At 35.5% G+C, this 17,337-nt stretch overlaps 1 non-coding gene across 1 annotated transcript; it reads left to right on the plus strand.

Moving 5' to 3' along the window:
- The first annotated feature begins 15,700 nt into the window (after positions 1-15,700).
- LOC112766154 (small nucleolar RNA R71) lies at positions 15,701-15,808 on the plus strand. Its single transcript, XR_003184165.1, has one exon. It is a non-coding gene; the product is annotated as a small nucleolar RNA R71 (small nucleolar RNA).
- Positions 15,809-17,337: the final 1,529 nt, after the last annotated feature.

Here is a 17,337-nt window from a genome sequence, read left to right on the forward strand (position 1 = left end):
CCTAATTATTATTTCCTAGGTAAGGTGAGCTTTAATTTGTGGTTAAAAATTAGTAAAACATGTTCTAGTAACAAAAATTGCTAATATTTTTGTTGTTAAATTTTAGAAAACATATTCATCAAATATTCCTTTATAAAAAACAAGGGTATCGATACCTTTAGAATTTTCCTAACAGTACTAAGGTGCACATTTTCTGTTAACAAAAATTAAAGACTTTAAACATTTCTATCTTATTAATCTTCATAAATACCCAATTACTAGCAAAAACATGCTTTTATAATTAAATCACAATTATTAAATATAATAAAAAATACTGGTTTATACCTTTTTAAAAATAAAATAAAATAAGGATGTCGGAGACAAACGCTCTGTGAAAATGATATCTTGAAAATGCAAGGGGGAAATTGAATTGATAATTTGATATGCATATAATTCCAAACTTAATGATGATACACCGTTTAAGAATTAAATTTGATCCTGACCTGACATGTGGATTTAAGTCTATCCTTATCATTCAACAACGGCAAGGCGTCTGAATTAATTTTTTTTTGTTATTTATTTATTTAACTTTGTATAATTTTTACTGTATATTCTTGAATAATTAGTATATATTTTATTTATTATTGTTATTTTTTTATAATATAATTACTTATTGTATTACAAAGATCAAATTAAATAAAAAAAAGAATACTAAAAAATTATAATCGAAAGAATACTAAATTTTAACACATAATTAATTTTTTTTAAATTCAAAACCAAAAGAATGTTGAGAAAAATGTAGTTTTGCCTAATATAAATTCATATTTTTTTAGTAATATAAATTTAAGTAAAAATCACATGAATTTAAATTATTAAAAAAGATATAAATTTATATTACTCAAAAGTCAAAATTATATTTTTTTAACATTTTTTAGTTTTTATTTTTTTAAAAGAAATTAAATTTATGTGTTAAAATTTAGTAGTCTTTTTAGTTTTGATTATAAATTATTAGTATTTTTTAAATATTTTTTATTTAATTTAATATTCTTAATGAAATAAATAATTTATATTATAAAAAAATGATGATAATAAGCAAAGTACATGCAAGAACATACAGTATTTTATTTCTTACTATTGTTATTTTTTTATAATATAAATTATTTATTCTATTAAAAATATTTAATTAAATAAAAAATATTAAAAAAGAATATTGAAAAATTATAACAAAAAGAATACTAAATTTTAACACATAAATAATAGTTTTTGGTTATAATTATTTAGTATTTTTTTTAATTTGATCTTTTTAATATAATAAATAATTTATATTATAAAAAAAACAATAATAAGCAAAGTACGTAATAATTCAAGAATATATAATAAAAATTATACAAAACTATAATTTTTTTATTTATAAACAGTGACTTCTAAAAATTTCATAAAAAAAGTAATATGCATCAAAGAACACAAATAGTGATAATGGTGACTTTTAGACGAAATGTTAATTATTAGAAGGTATTCAGTTTTTATGTTTCACATAAATCGTTTCACCTTTTTGAGATTACTTTTTTATACAAAAATCGTACTATAGGTGTGAGATTTATTATTCTGTAAGTAAATCGTCCCACTATAGTGTGTTTAAAGTTGAACAAACCTAAATTTTTAGGGACGATTTATGTATATAAGTGGAAATTTTTTATTCTAAAATGAGTTATGCTTATTTTTAAAAAAAAAATTAAGTATAAATCATTCTAAACTATTATGGTTAACCAATTAATATAAAATATAATTTTTAATGTGATTTATATAAATATAAAAAAAGAGATTTATGTGCTAAATATTTTATTTAAAAGATTCACGTAAATTTGCCTCTTTTTTATTTATTTAAGTAAAAAATAAACCTAAACAGTATACTGTATGCAAAATAAAATAAATCTAGATATAAGGCACATATTCAAATTTCTTTGACCTTTCGGCCCTCCAAGTTCAACTCTTCAATGAATTTCTTAGGGGTGTAAACATGTTGGGTTTGTAAGAAATTAACAACTGAATTGGTAAAATTGTAATTGGCTAGATTCGAATTATGTTTGAGGTTTTTTTTATGTCGAACACAAACTAATATGAACCGATCGATGAAATTCGGTTTGGATTGATTTGGGTGATCGAATATCATATTAAAAATTAAATTTAACAAAAAATTATAATTATAAAAAATAAAAAATGAAAGAGTTATGTTAGAAAATCAGTTAGGAGTTTAATATTTTTTAATTTTATATCGTAAATTTTTAGTTAATATATTTAAAAAAGTAACAAAAATATATAAAAAATTAAACGGTCTTTATAATTATTTTTAAATGATAACAGACTTTCAATAAAAAAAATTATCAATCTTAATTAATTTTTAATAAATTAATTAACAGTTTAATATGTTATGTAAATTTATTTTGTTAATAAAAAATATATTAATAAAAGAATAATCAATCTCATAAAAATAAAAATCAAAATAAAAAAATATTTTTTTAGTTAAAAATTTCGTTATCTTTTCAAATAATTGTCATAGTTTTATATTTTTTAAATAAAAAAGTGTCATTATTGTAAACAAAATATGCAATTCCAAAAAAAAAAATTATAATCTGTCATACTTCGAGTTTAATGAAAAAGTAAGGGAGACAATGCGTTTAGTGGATAATATGAACAATAGAATTAAAAAGGAAATTAAAATCAGATGATAATTAATTTAATTAATTTTTAATAATTTTAAATTTTGAATTTTAAAAAATAAAGATTTGCAAATGGTGCATTTATGTATACTGTAATCTCCCTTTTTCGCATGTGATTTTCGTTCTGCAGAACCTTCCTCTCGCCCTTTTTCTTTCCATCTCTCTGGTCTGATACCGCCAAGAACACCCGCTGCAGCCGTCCAGAACACCATCCGACGCCGCCCAATTCTCCGCGAACGTCCAAGCAGGCACCCCCTTCGCGCACATTGTGTCCCTCACGCAGCTCACCAACGCGTTGGCCGTGCAGGCTCCATTGCAGGCCGCCGCCTCCTGCTGCGCCGTTCGTGCGCTGTACTTACCCCCACTGATTTGACTCCTCCTCCTTTTCCATCTCTGGCCGCTGCGCGTTCGGGTTCGAAGTCGACGAAGCATATTCGCAAACCTCGCCTAGCTGAAGTTGTCGTTGCGTGGCTGCTTCGTCGCCGGATCTTCTCCCTTGTCTCCATGTGTCGATGTCAACTCTCTCCACCCCGCAAATATATTGGATGTTCAACTCACTAGATGTGTAGATGGTTATTTTAATTATTAATTGGATGGTTATTTTATTTGATTCAATTTTAGTATATACAATTAAGAAATGATGGATGATCTGGATGATTATTTTAATAACTACGTGAATGGTTGTTTGATGATGACCCCCGCGACCACAACTAGAAAATGGATTAATACAGACAGATTTACATACGGATTTAGTCCTTATTACAGACGGATTTTTGGTTACCGACAAAATTACCGACGGATTTTGTCCCTCTGTAAAAGCCCCGTCGGAAATTATTTACCGACGGATTTTTTTTTCGTCGAAAAATTACAGACGAATTTTTCTCAGTTACCGACATATTTTTCCTCTGTAATTTTTCTATCCATTTCCCAAAGGCGACAAAATTTCCGACGAATTTTCTGTCTGTAATTACAGACGAATTTTTCGATAGATTTTCTGTCTATAATTACAGACGGATTTTCAGACAGATTTTCCGTCTGTAATTACAGACGGATTTTTCGTCTGTAATTTGAACTTTGGAAAATCATCTTACACTCTAATTACAGACAGAAAATTCGTCTGTAAATCCGTCAGTAAGGTAAAATAGAATTTTTTTTTATTTTTCTAATTACAAAATAAACTTATTTTCATACAAAAAAAATATAAATTTAATAAATACAAATTTTATTGATGGTATAAATAGAAAAACACACCAGTGAGTACAAAACGCTTTCTTTATAATAAGAAGCAATTATTTCCATGCAATAATACAATCTAAATACATTAGATGACAAATAACTACTAGTAGACTCATCGAGATTCAATATCCTAATTTATGGATAGCTTCATTCTTTCTTGAGCTTCTTAGTGATGATGGCAATATACTTGCTTCTTGAGATTCTTGGTCCATCAAAATTATTCGATGCTTCCCACTTTCTGAACAGAGGATGTCTACCTTACTACATCCGATCTACACTCAGACAACAAATAAGGCAATTATTAGAAAAAAGAACCAAAAAGCTTATACCTTCCTTTCTTGTCAATTTTTGTTCAGTCAACTGTCAAACAAGAACACATTCAAATAATTAGAATAAAGCAACAAAATTTGGTTTAATGAGGAGAAATAAGCTACAAGACATGTCCTAAATATTAAATTAAATTACCTTATCCATTATTATCTAAGAAACCTAAGAATACAACAGATAATGTGTGCACAAGAAAGATAATAGTAGCAGAAGGGGCAAATTCCAATAATGGAAGAAAATGTACTTGGCACATTACAAGTGTATCCTTACAGTTCTGAAGGCTGTCAATAACAAGATTCGAAAGAATGAAAGGAAAAAGAAAGGTTAATAGTAACTATACTTAAAGGGAAAAAGGGAAGAAGTCTCATTAGACATTCAAGCCAGTAGCAACTAAGTTGTTTCACTCATTATGACATGACGAGTTGCCCCCTGCTCATTCTAACTAACAGCAAGTAATTTGAAGTTTTCTGTATCTATCTATAAATGCATACTTGTGAAAAGTTTCAGCTTAGGTCTCTCCACTTCTACTAGGGTTACATAACTAACATGGAAAAGATAGACCTACCTCCAGAAGCTGTTTGTTTTGAGGAAAATTCTTTATGCCATCTACCAAGATGTCTCTAGCAGCATCCATGTTGTTTGTACTCTTGAAACCAAGAAAGGAACATGGAAGTAACAGGATTGGTTAACTACTCTTGAATGATGCTTAGCCTTTTAGAATAAAAATTCAACAAAAAATGATAAATATGCCACGTACCATATATTTTAGGTGAGAGAAATGGGCATATAAATTAGGGAGGGCATGTTATAAATTCTCCTCAGCTACAGCCATCTCTATTGCTTCTTTGTATATACCACAAGCTGACTCCAAATTTTCCTGCAAAAAAAATGTAACAGGTAGCACATGTAGTCATCTTTTCTGTATCATCTTATCATCAAAGAGTAAAATTTATCAAAACCTTCAGAAATTTCAAGTCAAAGATAGCGAAGCTTTAATCTTAGCAAGTAACCTCAAACAAGAAAAGCTTATACCTTCCTTTCTTGTCAATTTTTGTTCAGTCAACTATCAAACAAGAACACATTCAAATAATTAGAATAAAGCAACAAAATTTAGTTTAATGAGGAGAAATAAGCTACAAGACATGTCCTGAATATTAAATTAAATTACCTTATCCATTAAACTCCAAGGAAGTAGTAGTAGTAGTAACAATAAACAAACATAATAAAAGTTGTTGAAGTTGAAGTAAGATATGGCCTAAGAAAATTAAATTACCTTATCCATTAGAGGAACTCTTCCATATGGAGTTGATCTCTCAAAGTATTGGCAATAGAGATGACCTAATCTATCATTAAAATGCAATTGATGAGAATCTTGTCCTACATTATTCATTCCACCTTCTTCTGAGGAACTCCCATCCCATCTCCATAACTTCTCACATTCACTCTCATCGCTCAAGGTATCACTACATGAATCCCTTGTTTCACACTCCCCTGTCTCAAACTCTTCCCTGAAATTCAATATCAATTCATCAATTAACTAACCTACTACTAAATCATTATGCTCACAAACATAATCCCCTAAACCAACAAAAAAAGAAAAAGTTTTTGAGAGAGAGAGAAACCTGAATCTGTACTCAACAACTCTTGCGCGTTATCAAGTTAAAGCTGAGTCTGTACTCAACAAAACAAAACAGCACTAAATTCTTGTAAATATAAGGTGTAGCAGAATATCAAAGGCTCATAAACAATAGAAAAATTGTGGCATTTCCCTTATAATAGAAAAGGAGCATAAATACTTGAGCATTGGCTTTAAGAGTGAGATTTTCAGAGACGTCGCACTTGACTCTTGCATTGAGCCTTCCATCAGTCAATATTCTCCCCAACAACATCAACTAAACCAAGCACAATAATATCATCGTCAATAAGTGTTGAAACTTACAACAACGAAACGAAACTAAGCAAAACCAGCCTTTGTTACAACAGCCAAGGTTCTCAAACCAGTTTTATCCACAGACTGAGCCTTATTAGTACATGAATGAAGCAAAGAAATAGGCTTGTAGTGTTTCTATTTGTGGTATGAGTTGCACTTTTATAATTATGGTGAAAGACACATCATCAGCTTATGATTTTGAGACACGAAACTTAGCATGACTAATGCACTAGCAAAAATTTGTGGTAACCATCACATTTTTACAATTATATGTAAATACGATATCATATTTTTACAATTATATATACATTTTACATTTAGATTTTATTCCATTTCTACTTCACCTTGTTGTCCTTTCTCTAATTTTAAATCCTTATTTTATTGAGGGAACCAATGGTTTCAATAATACATTAGCCAAACAAGAGAGAAAACAAAGTCAGAGATTCATATAACTCATCTAAAAGAAAACAACGCGGCAATAAGCAAGAGCAGCAAGCAAAGACAAGTTAGAGTAATATAATATTAAGCAGCAGCCAAGAAAAGATCTTCCTACCCAGCCAAGAATATTAAGCAAAAACAAGAATCAATGATCTTCCTACCCAGCCAAAACCAAGCCTACTTGCTAATTAGCTTACAGTCACATGCATTCAACTAAATCAATTAAATAAGAATATCCTACCAGAATGTCAACATGGTTCCAGAGAAAATCAACATGAATCAGAAGCAAAATGAAAAAATGAAAGAGAAACTCACTTTTTCTTCTTCTTTGGAGGCAAAGATCAAAATCCAGAAACAGGGGAAAGATTGAAGCTTCTTGCTGTTGTTTAAAAGCTGCTGCTGCTGCATCATCTTTTAGATTCTGACAAAGAAAAGAAGATAGCTATAACTTCACATCAAATATCAGAGTACACCATATATATATAGTAATCTAACTATGGAAAGAAATGCATGCTTTCTTCAAAAATTACCTGAATTTCCACACGAAGGGCTGTGATTTCCTTATCTCTCCCATCCTGTGTTTGTTTGCCAGCCTTGAGAGCACCCTATGACAATAAATAAATAAAAAAGTGAGTATTCCACGAAGGGGGCTGTGATTTCCTCAGTTCATATTTCTGCCACATATGATATGATTAATATCCATTCTTCTGGCATACCTCTCTTTGTCGCAAAGAAGCTTCCTTCCTACATAAATAACAAACAAGCTAGCTTACCTGCTCAGAAGTTTGGTTTCTAGGGATACACCTTCTCTAAGAGAAGCAACCTGCCAAAATTAAAATGAACAAGGACATGAAAAATCAGCAAAGGCAGCACAAGGTGTAAAGTAGTTTCTATTGGTAAGTATTAAGCAAATGAAAAGTCAAACTCTTTCACGAATGAAAATAGCAAAGTAACTTTGAAAACAAATCTTCTACTTCTCTTTCACGAATATCACCAGGGAGGTTCCCAACGTAGACTATTCTGCTCCCACGCCTACTCATTTTCAATCTGCGGCAATAAAATAATCGAAAAATAAGGAACAACAATAAAACTGAAAGGTGATTAGAAGACCTAAAATTAAGCTAATTCAGCCAGCAATTTTAATTCTCAGCAGAATAAAAACAGAACATCGAAAGGGAGAGAATAAAGAGGAAAATAAAACTGTACAATTGAATTAGAGAGAGTATATAGAGACTGTTGGGGACGGAGAAGGGTTGAAATGGGCGAAAGGGATTTTATTTTACCTCTGATGATGAGACAGAATTAGGGATCGGTAGGTTTGCAGTGGAAGGCCTCCAGGTTAGGGTTTTTCAATTTTGTTTGGAGGAAGGTGAAGCCACGGCGGCCATTGTTGAATTGATTCGAATTGGTGAAGCCACTGAGGGGTTCACCTTGTCGAGATCCTCACGAGAACGAGAGGTTCTCGTAGTTCTTGTACTGCTTCAATCAACTCTCGCGGTACTTCTGTAGCTGTGGTTAAGCTTCACCCATGGAGGAAGGAGCGACGTTTGAAGGCTTACGACAGAGTGAGCATGACGGAGGCTTTGAGACGGAGGGAGCGTTGACAGAGGGAGCGGCGAAGCAGGGGTTGGAAGCGTGACAAAGTTCTGGGATTAGGGTTGGAGGCGCGACGAAGCTCTGGGGTTAGGGTTGGATGCGGCGGCAGAGGGAGCCCGTACGACGCAAAGGACAACGGAGAGAGATCTGTGACGCCAGCGACAGCGACAGCGGCGGAAGAAACTGGTGCGACGGAGAGAAGAAGCAACTCGGTGACGGCAATTAAAATGACATTTGATATGGGTGGAGTGTAAATGGATCGAGTGGATAGAGATAAGATTAGTGTTATCTCAATATTTATCGACGGAAAATTTAAATTACAGACGGATTTTTCGTCTGTAATAATTTAATAAAATGTAGCGTTTTGTCTATTTAATTACAGACGGATTTTCCGTCTGTAACCATTTTTCACGGAAAAAAATTAATTTTTTCGACGGAATTATCGACGGATTCTATCTTCCGTCTGTAATTTATGCTAATCCATTTTTTTTTGTTTTCCGACAAAAAATCCCTCTGAAATTCCCTCTGTATTTCAGTGGGATAAAATCCGTCGGAAATATCCGTCTGTAATAACTAGTTTTCTAGTAGTGGACGGTGATACGAGATGGGGCTACAAAAGGTGTGTAAGTATAATACCCACACTTCAATTGGTCCCAAGATCACTCACTCTCTAAGTAACACTATCATATTTTCAATCTCTCAAACCCACCAACACTCATATGAAATAATAGAACAAAGAAGGACTTCACATAATCATATATTTTTTCATTTCATGGAACATACAATACACAAGGCATATGTGCCTTTATATAGGCAATGCTTCCTGCTAAAATAATAATTTATAAATCACATATCAATTTTGTAATGTCCACCATTTAATGAGTTGGCTTCATGAATCATCTTTCAACTTGTATTCATGTAGTTTCGATAATCTTCTACTTTCAATTCAATTTGATTTTGAATTTCTTCAATGTTGTAGAATGTTGTAGTTGTACTATTCTCTTGAATGTTCTTAAAACATCTTCAAGCTTCCAATATGTTAGCTTCTTGCAATATCTAGCTAATTGATGATTATTGTATTCAACTCAAACTTTACTTCTTCAATTCTTTAACCATGTTTCATGAAAATTCTAATCTATGCAAGTTGATAGATAGCACAAGAAGTTTGTAGAATCTTGGTGATGAACCATAAACTTGTAACCACTTTGAATTCAAATCGAATTTTGCCTTTGACTTTTCTAAACTTTTGTTACTTGCATACCACTTAATTTAATTTTATAACATTGCCTCCCTTAAATCAAGCTGTAGAGTTTATCATTCCAAACTTCTTCTTCAATTTGTAAAATAACTCGGTCTTCAGCGGTTTTGTAAAGATATCAGCAACTTGGTCTTTGGTGGGACAGTACTCAATAAAAACTTCTTTCTCATTCACAAACTCTCTGATTTTGTGAAATCGAATATCAATATGCTTCGATCTTCCATGGAATACTGGATTTTTGTAAAGTGCAATAGCTGACTTGTTATCGCAAAATATCGTTGTTGGAGTCTTTGTTTCTCGTTCAATTCCTCAAGAATTCTTCTTAGCCAAACTGCTTGTATTGCACAACTTACTGCTGCTATATATTCTGCATCTGCTGTAGAGAGTGCTACTACTGGTTGTTTTTTTGACGACTGGTGCACGAAATTGTGATCATCAATGGCGCCATCAACATGGTACGCTCATTGCAATCTCAACTCTTTATCACAACTCCGCACAACTAACCATCAAGTGCACTGGGTCGTCCAAGTAATAAACCTTACGCGAGTAAGGGTCGATCCCACGGAGATTGTTGGTATGAAGCAAGCTATGGTCACCTTGTAAATCTTAGTCAGGCAGACTCAAATGGGTATAGATGATATATGAATAAAACATAAAGATAAAGATAGAGATACTTATGCAATTCATTGGTAAGAGCTTCAGATAAGCGAATGGAGATGCTTGGTCCCTTCCGTCTCTCTGCTTTCCTACTGTCTTCATCCAATCCTTCTTACTCCTTTCCATGGCAAGCTTATGCAAGGGTTTCACCGTTGTCAGTGGCTACCTCCCATCCTCTCAGTGGAAATGTTCAACACACCCTGTCACGGCACGGCTATCCATCTGTCGGTTCTCGATCAGGCCGGAATAGAATCCATGTGATTCTTTTGCGTCTGTCACTAACGCCCCGCCCTCAGGAGTTTGAAGCACGTCACAGTCATTCAATCATTGAATCCTATTCAGAATACCACAGACAAGGTTAGACCTTCCGGATTCTCTTGAATGCCGCCATCAGTTCTTGCCTATACCACGAAGACTCTGATCTCACAGAATGGCTGGCTCGTTTGTCAGGCGAGCGCTCGGTTGTCAGGCGATCAACCATGCATCGTGTATCAGGAATCCAAGAGATATTCACCCAATCTAAGGTAGAACGGAGGTGGTTGTTAGTCACACGTTCATAGGTGAGAATGATGATGAGTGTCACGGATCATCACATTCATCAAGTTGAAGAACAAGTGATATATTGGAACAAGAACAAGCTGAATTGAATAGAAGAACAATAGTAATTGCATTAATACTCGAGGTACAGCAGAGCTCCACACCTTAATCTATGGTGTGTAGAAACTCCACCGTTGAAAATACATAAGAACAAGGTCTAGGCATGGCCGTGAGGCCAGCCTCCCAAAGAGGGTTCAGTCATAAAAACATGATCAAAAGATGAACAATACAATAGTAAAGGGTCCTATTTATAGGGAACTAGTAGCTTAAGGTTTACAAAGATGAGTAAATGACACAAAAATCCACTTCCGGGCCCACTTGGTGTGTGCTTGGGCTGAGCAATGAAGCATTTTCGTGTAGAGACTCTTCTTGGAGTTAAACGCCAGCTTTTGTGCCAGTTTGGGCGTTTAACTCCCACTTTGGTGCCAGTTCCGGCGTTTAACGCTGGGAATTCTGAAGGTGACTTCAAACGCCGGTTTGGGCCATCAAATCTTGGGCAAAGTATAGACTATCATATATTGCTGGAAAGCCCAGGATGTCTACTTTCCAACGCCGTTGAGAGCGCGCCAATTGGGCTTCTGTAGCTCCAGAAAATCCACTTCGAGTGCAGGGAGGTCAGAATCCAACAGCATCTGCAGTCCTTTTCAGTCTCTGAATCAGATTTTTGCTCAGGTCCCTCAATTTCAGCCAGAAAATACCTGAAATCACAGAAAAACACACAAACTCATAGTAAAGTCCAGAAAAGTGAATTTTAACTAAAAACTAATAAAAATATACTAAAAACTCAACTAAATATACTAAAAACATACTAAAAACAATGCCAAAAAGCGTACAAATTATCCGCTCATCACAACACCAAACTTAAATTGTTGCTTGTCCTCAAGCAACTGAAAATCAAATAAGATAAAAAGAAGAGAATATGCAATGAATTCCAAAAACATCTATGAAGATCAGTATCAATTAGATGAGCGGGGCTTTTAGCTTTTTGCCTCTGAATAGTTTTGGTATCTCACTCTATCCTTTGAAATTCAGAATGATTAGCTTCTTTAGGAACTCAGAATCTAGATAGTGTCATTGATTCTCCTAGTTAAGTATGATGATTCTTGAACACAGCTACTTATTGAGTCTTGGCCGTGGCCCAAAGCACTCTGTCTTCCAGTATTACCACCGGATACATACATGCCACAGACACATAATTGGGTGAACCTTTTCAGATTGTGACTCAGCTTTGCTAGAGTCCCTAATTAGAGGTGTCCAGGGTTCTTAAGCACACTCTTTTTGCCTTGGATCACAACTTTATTTCTTTCTTTTTCTTTCTTTTTCTCTTTCTTTTTTTGTTTTTTTTTTTTGTTTTTTTTTTGTTTTTTTTCGCTTTTTTTTTCTTGCTTCAAGAATCATTTTAATGATTTTTCAGATCCTCAGTAACATGTCTCCTTTTTCATCATTCTTTCAAGAGCCAACATTCATGAACCACAAATGCAAAAGACATATGCACTGTTCAAGCATACATTCAGAAAACAAAAAGTATTGCCACCACATCAAAATAATTAAACTGTTATAAAATTCAAAATTCATGCAATTCTTTTTCTTTTTCAATTAAGAACATTTTTTATTTAAGTGAGGTGATGGATTCATAGGACATTCATAACTTTAAGGCATAGACACTAAGACACTAATGATCACAAGACACAAATATGGATAGCATAAGCATGAAAATTCAAAAAACAAGAAAATAAAGAACAAGGAGATTAAAGAACGGGTCCACCTCAGTGATGGCGGCTTGTTCTTCCTCTTGAAGGTCTTATGGAGTGCTTGAGCTCCTCAATGTCTCTTCCTTGTCTTTGTTGCTCCTCTCTCATGATTCTTTGATCTTCTCTAATTTCATGGAGGAGGATGGAATGTTCTTGGTGCTCCACCCTTAGTTGTCCCATGTTGGAACTTAATTCTCCTAGGGAGGTGTTGATTTGCTCCCAATAGTTTTGTGGAGGAAAGTGCATCCCTTGAGGCATCTCAGGGATCTCATGATGAGAGGGGTCTCTTGTTTGCTCCATCCTTTTCTTAGTGATGGGCTTGTCCTCATCAATGAGGATGTCTCCTTCTATGTCAACCCCAACTGAATAACAGAGGTGACAAATGAGGACTTGAGGTCATGCCTTCTCAGTTGAACTGGCTTCCCTCTTGAATCTCTCTTCCATTGAGCGCCCTCTTCACAAATGTCTATGAGGACTTAGTCCAACCTTTGGTCAAAGTTGACCCTTCTTCATGGCCACAATTTCATAGAAGTGGTCTTGATGCACCCTTGAGATGAATCTCTCCATCTCCCATGACTCGGAGGTGGAAGCTTTTGCCTTCCCTTTCCTCTTTCTAGAGGTTTCTCCGGCCTTGGATGCCATAAATGGTTATGGAAAAACGAAAAGCAATGCTTTTACCACACCAAACTTAAAAGGTTTGCTCGTCTTCGAGCAAAAGAAGAAACAATAGAGGAGAAGAAGAAGAAAATGGAGGAGATGGAGGAGGTTGTGTGGTTCGGCCAAAAGGGGGAAGAAGTAGTGGTTAGGGTGTGTGAAAGTGAAGGAGTGAAGATGGGTTTATATAGGGGTGAAGGGAGGGGTAGGGTTCGGCCATTATGGGTGGGTTTGGGAGGAAAAGTGGTTTGAATTTGAATGGTGAGGTAGGTGGGGTTTTATGAAGGATGGATGTGAGTGGTGAAGAGAAAGATGGGATTTGATAGGTGAAGGGTTTTTGGGGAAAAGGTGTTGAGGTGATTGGTGAATGGGTGAAGAAGAAGAGAGAGGGTGGTGGGGTAGGTGGGGATCCTGTGGGGTCCACAGATCCTGAGGTGTCAAGGAAAAGTCATCCCTGCACCAAATGGCATGCAAAAATGCGTTTTGAGCCAATTCTGGCGTTAAACGCCGGGCTGGTGCCCATTTCTGGCGTTTAACGCCAGGTTCTTGCCCTTTCCTGGCGTTTAACGCCAGTCTGGTGCCCCTTTCTGGCATTAAACGCCCAGAATGGTGCCAGACTGGGCGTTAAACGCCCACCTGCTAGCCTTACTGGCGTTTAAACGCCAGTAGGTTCTTCCTCCAGGGTGTGCTATTTTTCTTCCTGTTTTTCATTCTGTTTTTGCTTTTTCAATTGATTTTGTGACTTCTCATGATCATCAACCTACAGAAAACATAAAATAACAAAAGAAAATAGATAAGATATAACATTGGGTTGCCTCCCAACAAGCGCTTCTTTAATGTCAGTAGGTTGACAGAGGGCTCCCATGGAGCCTCACAGATACTCAGAGCAATGTTGGAACCTCCCAACACCAAACTTAGAGTTTGAATGTGGGGGTTCAACACCAAACTTAGAGTTTGGTTGTGGCCTCCCAACACAAAACTTAGAGTTTGACTGTGGGGGCTCTGTTTGACTCTATTTTGAGAGAAGCTCTTCATGCTTCCTCTCCATGGTGACAGAGGGATATCCTTGAGCCTTAAATACAAAGGATTCCTCATTCACTTGAATGATCAGTTCACCTCTATCAACATCAATCACAACCTTTGCTGTGGCTAGGAAGGGTCTGCCAAGGATGATGGATTCATCCATGCACTTCCCAGTCTCTAGGACTATGAAATCAGCAGGGATGTAATGGTCTTCGACTTTTACCAGAACATCCTCTACAAGTCCATAAGCTTGCTTTCTTGAGTTGTCTGCCATCTCTAGTGAGATTCTTGCAGCTTGTACCTCAAAGATCCCTAGCTTCTCCATTACAGAGAGAGGCATGAGGTTTACACTTGACCCTAAGTCACACAGAGCCTTCTTGAAGGTCATGGTGCCTATGGTACAAGGTATTGAAAACTTCCCAGGATCTTGTCTCTTTTGAGGTAATTTCTGCCTAGACAAGTCATCTAGTTCTTTGGTGAGCAAAGGAGGTTTGTTCTCCCAAGTCTCATTTCCAAATAACTTGTCATTCAGCTTCATGATTGCTCCAAGGTATTTAGCAACTTGCTCTTCAGTGACATACTCATCCTCTTCAGAGGAGGAATACTCATCAGAGCTCATGAAAGGCAGAAGCAAGTCCAATGAAATCTCTAAGGTCTCATTTTGAGCCTCAGATTCCCATGGTTCCTCATTGGGGAACTCAGTGGAGGCCAGTGAACGTCCATTGAGGTCTTCCTCAGTGGCGTTCACTGCCTCTCCTTCCTCTCCAAATTTGGCCATGTTGATGGCCTTGCACTCTCCTTTTGGATTTTCTTCTGTATTGCTTGGAAGAGTACTAGGAGGGAGTTCAGTAACTTTCTTGCTCAGCTGACCCACTTGTGCCTCCAAGTTCCTAATGGAGGACCTTGTTTCAGTCATAAAACTTTGAGTGGTTTTGATTAGATCAGAGACCATGGTTGCTAAGTCAGAGGGGTTCTGCTTAGAATTCTCTGTTTGTTGCTGAGTAGATGATGGAAAAGGCTTGCCATTGCTAAACCTGTTTCTTCCACCATTATTGTTGTTGAAACCTTGTTGAGGTCTCTGTTGATCCTTCCATGAGAAATTTGGATGATTTCTCCATGAAGAATTATAGGTGTTTCCATAGGGTTCTCCTAGGTAATTCACCTCTTCCATTGAAGGGTTCTCAGGATCATAAGCTTCTTCTTCAGATGAAGCATCCTTAGTACTGCTTGGTGCATTTTGCATTCCAGACAGACTTTGAGAAATCAAATTGACTTGTTGAGTCAATATCTTGTTCTGAGCCAGAATGGCATTCAGAGTATCAATCTCAAGAACTCCTTTCTTTTGATTTGTCCCATTGTTCACAGGATTCCTTTCAGAAGTGTACATGAATTGGTTATTTGCAACCATTTCAATTAGTTCTTGAGCTTCTGTAGGCGTCTTCTTCAGATGAAGAGATCCTCCAGCAGAGCTATCCAAAGACATCTTGGATAGTTCAGAGAGACCATCATAGAAAATACCTATGATGCTCCATTCAGAAAGCATGTCAGAAGGACATTTTCTGATCAATTGTTTGTATCTTTCCCAAGCTTCATAGAGGGATTCTCCATCCTTCTGTCTGAAGGTTTGGACTTCCACTCTAAGCTTACTCAAATTTTGAGGTGGAAAGAACTTTGCCAAGAAGGCATTGACTAGCTTTTCCCATGAGTCTAGGCTTTCTTTAGGTTGTGAGTCCAACCATCTCCTAGCTCTGTCTCTTATAGCAAAAGGGAATAGCATAAGTCAGTAGACCTCAGGGTCAACCCCATTAGTCTTGACAGTGTCAGAGATTTGCAAGAACTCAGCTAAAAACTGATGAGGATCTTCCAATGGAAGTCCATGGAACTTGCAATTCTGTTGCATTAGAGAAACTAATTGAGGCTTAAGCTCAAAGTTGTTTGCTCCAATGGCAGGGATAGTGATGCTTCTCCCATAGAAGTCGGGAGTAGGTGCAGTAAAGTCACCCAGCACCTTCCTTGCATTGTTGTTGTTTTTGGCTGCCATGGGTTCTTCTTCTTTGAAGATTTCTGTTAAGTCCTCTACAGAGAGTTGTGCCTTAGCTTCTTTTAGCTTTCGCTTCAAGGTCCTTTCAGGTTCAGGGTCAGCTTCAACAAGAATGCCTTTGTCTTTGTTCCTGCTCATATGAAAGAGAAGAAAACAAGAAAATATGGAATCCTCTATGTCACAGTATAGAGATTCCTTGAGGTGTCAGAGAAGAAGAAAATTAGAAGGAAGAGGTAGAAGGATTCGAACTTAACTAGATAGAGTTTGAATTGTGCATTGAGAAGGAGTGGTACTCCATAAATAGAGGGATGTGAGAAGAGAGGAAGAGATTTTCGAAAATTAAGTGAAAGATTTTGAAAACACTTTGAAAAACTTTAATTGATTTTCGAAAACCAAGAGTGGGAAAGAGTTCAAGTAATTTTTTGAAAAAGATTTTGAAATTAGAAATCAAAAAGATATGATTAAAAACTTATTTTTTTAAAAAGATATGATTGAAAAGATATGATTTGAAAACAATTTTAAAAAGATTTGATTTTAAAAATTAATGACTTGCTTAACAAGAAAAGATATGATTCAAACATTAAACCTCTCTCAACAGAAAAGGCAACATACTTGAAATGTTGAATCAAATCATTAATTGTAGCAAGTATCTTTGAAAAAGGAAAGAAATTGATTTTGAAAACATTTGATTGAAAAGATTTGATTTGAAAAAGATTTGATTTTGAAAAACTTTGAAAACTTGAAAAAAAATTGATTTGAAAACAAAATCTTCCCTCTTGTGCCATCCTGGCGTTAAACGCCCAGAATGGTGCACATTCTGGCGTTTAACGCCCAATGCACTACTGATGAGCGGATATTTTATACGCTTTTTGGGGGTACTTTCATGTAGATTTTAGTATGTTTTAATTAGTTTTTAATAGAATTTTATTAGTTTTTAAGCAAAAATCATATTTCTGGATTTTACTATGAGTGTGTGTATTTTTCTGTGATTTCAGGTATTTTCTGGCTGAAATTGAGGAAGCTGAGCAGAAATCTGACTTAGGCTGAAAAAGGACTGCTGATGTTGTTGGATCCTGACCTCCCTGCACTTGAAATGGATTTTCTGGAGCTATAGGAGTCCAATTGGCGCGCTC

The sequence above is a fragment of the Arachis hypogaea genome, chromosome 2 (assembly GCF_003086295.3).
Source record: "Arachis hypogaea cultivar Tifrunner chromosome 2, arahy.Tifrunner.gnm2.J5K5, whole genome shotgun sequence".
Lineage (NCBI taxonomy): Eukaryota > Viridiplantae > Streptophyta > Magnoliopsida > Fabales > Fabaceae > Arachis > Arachis hypogaea.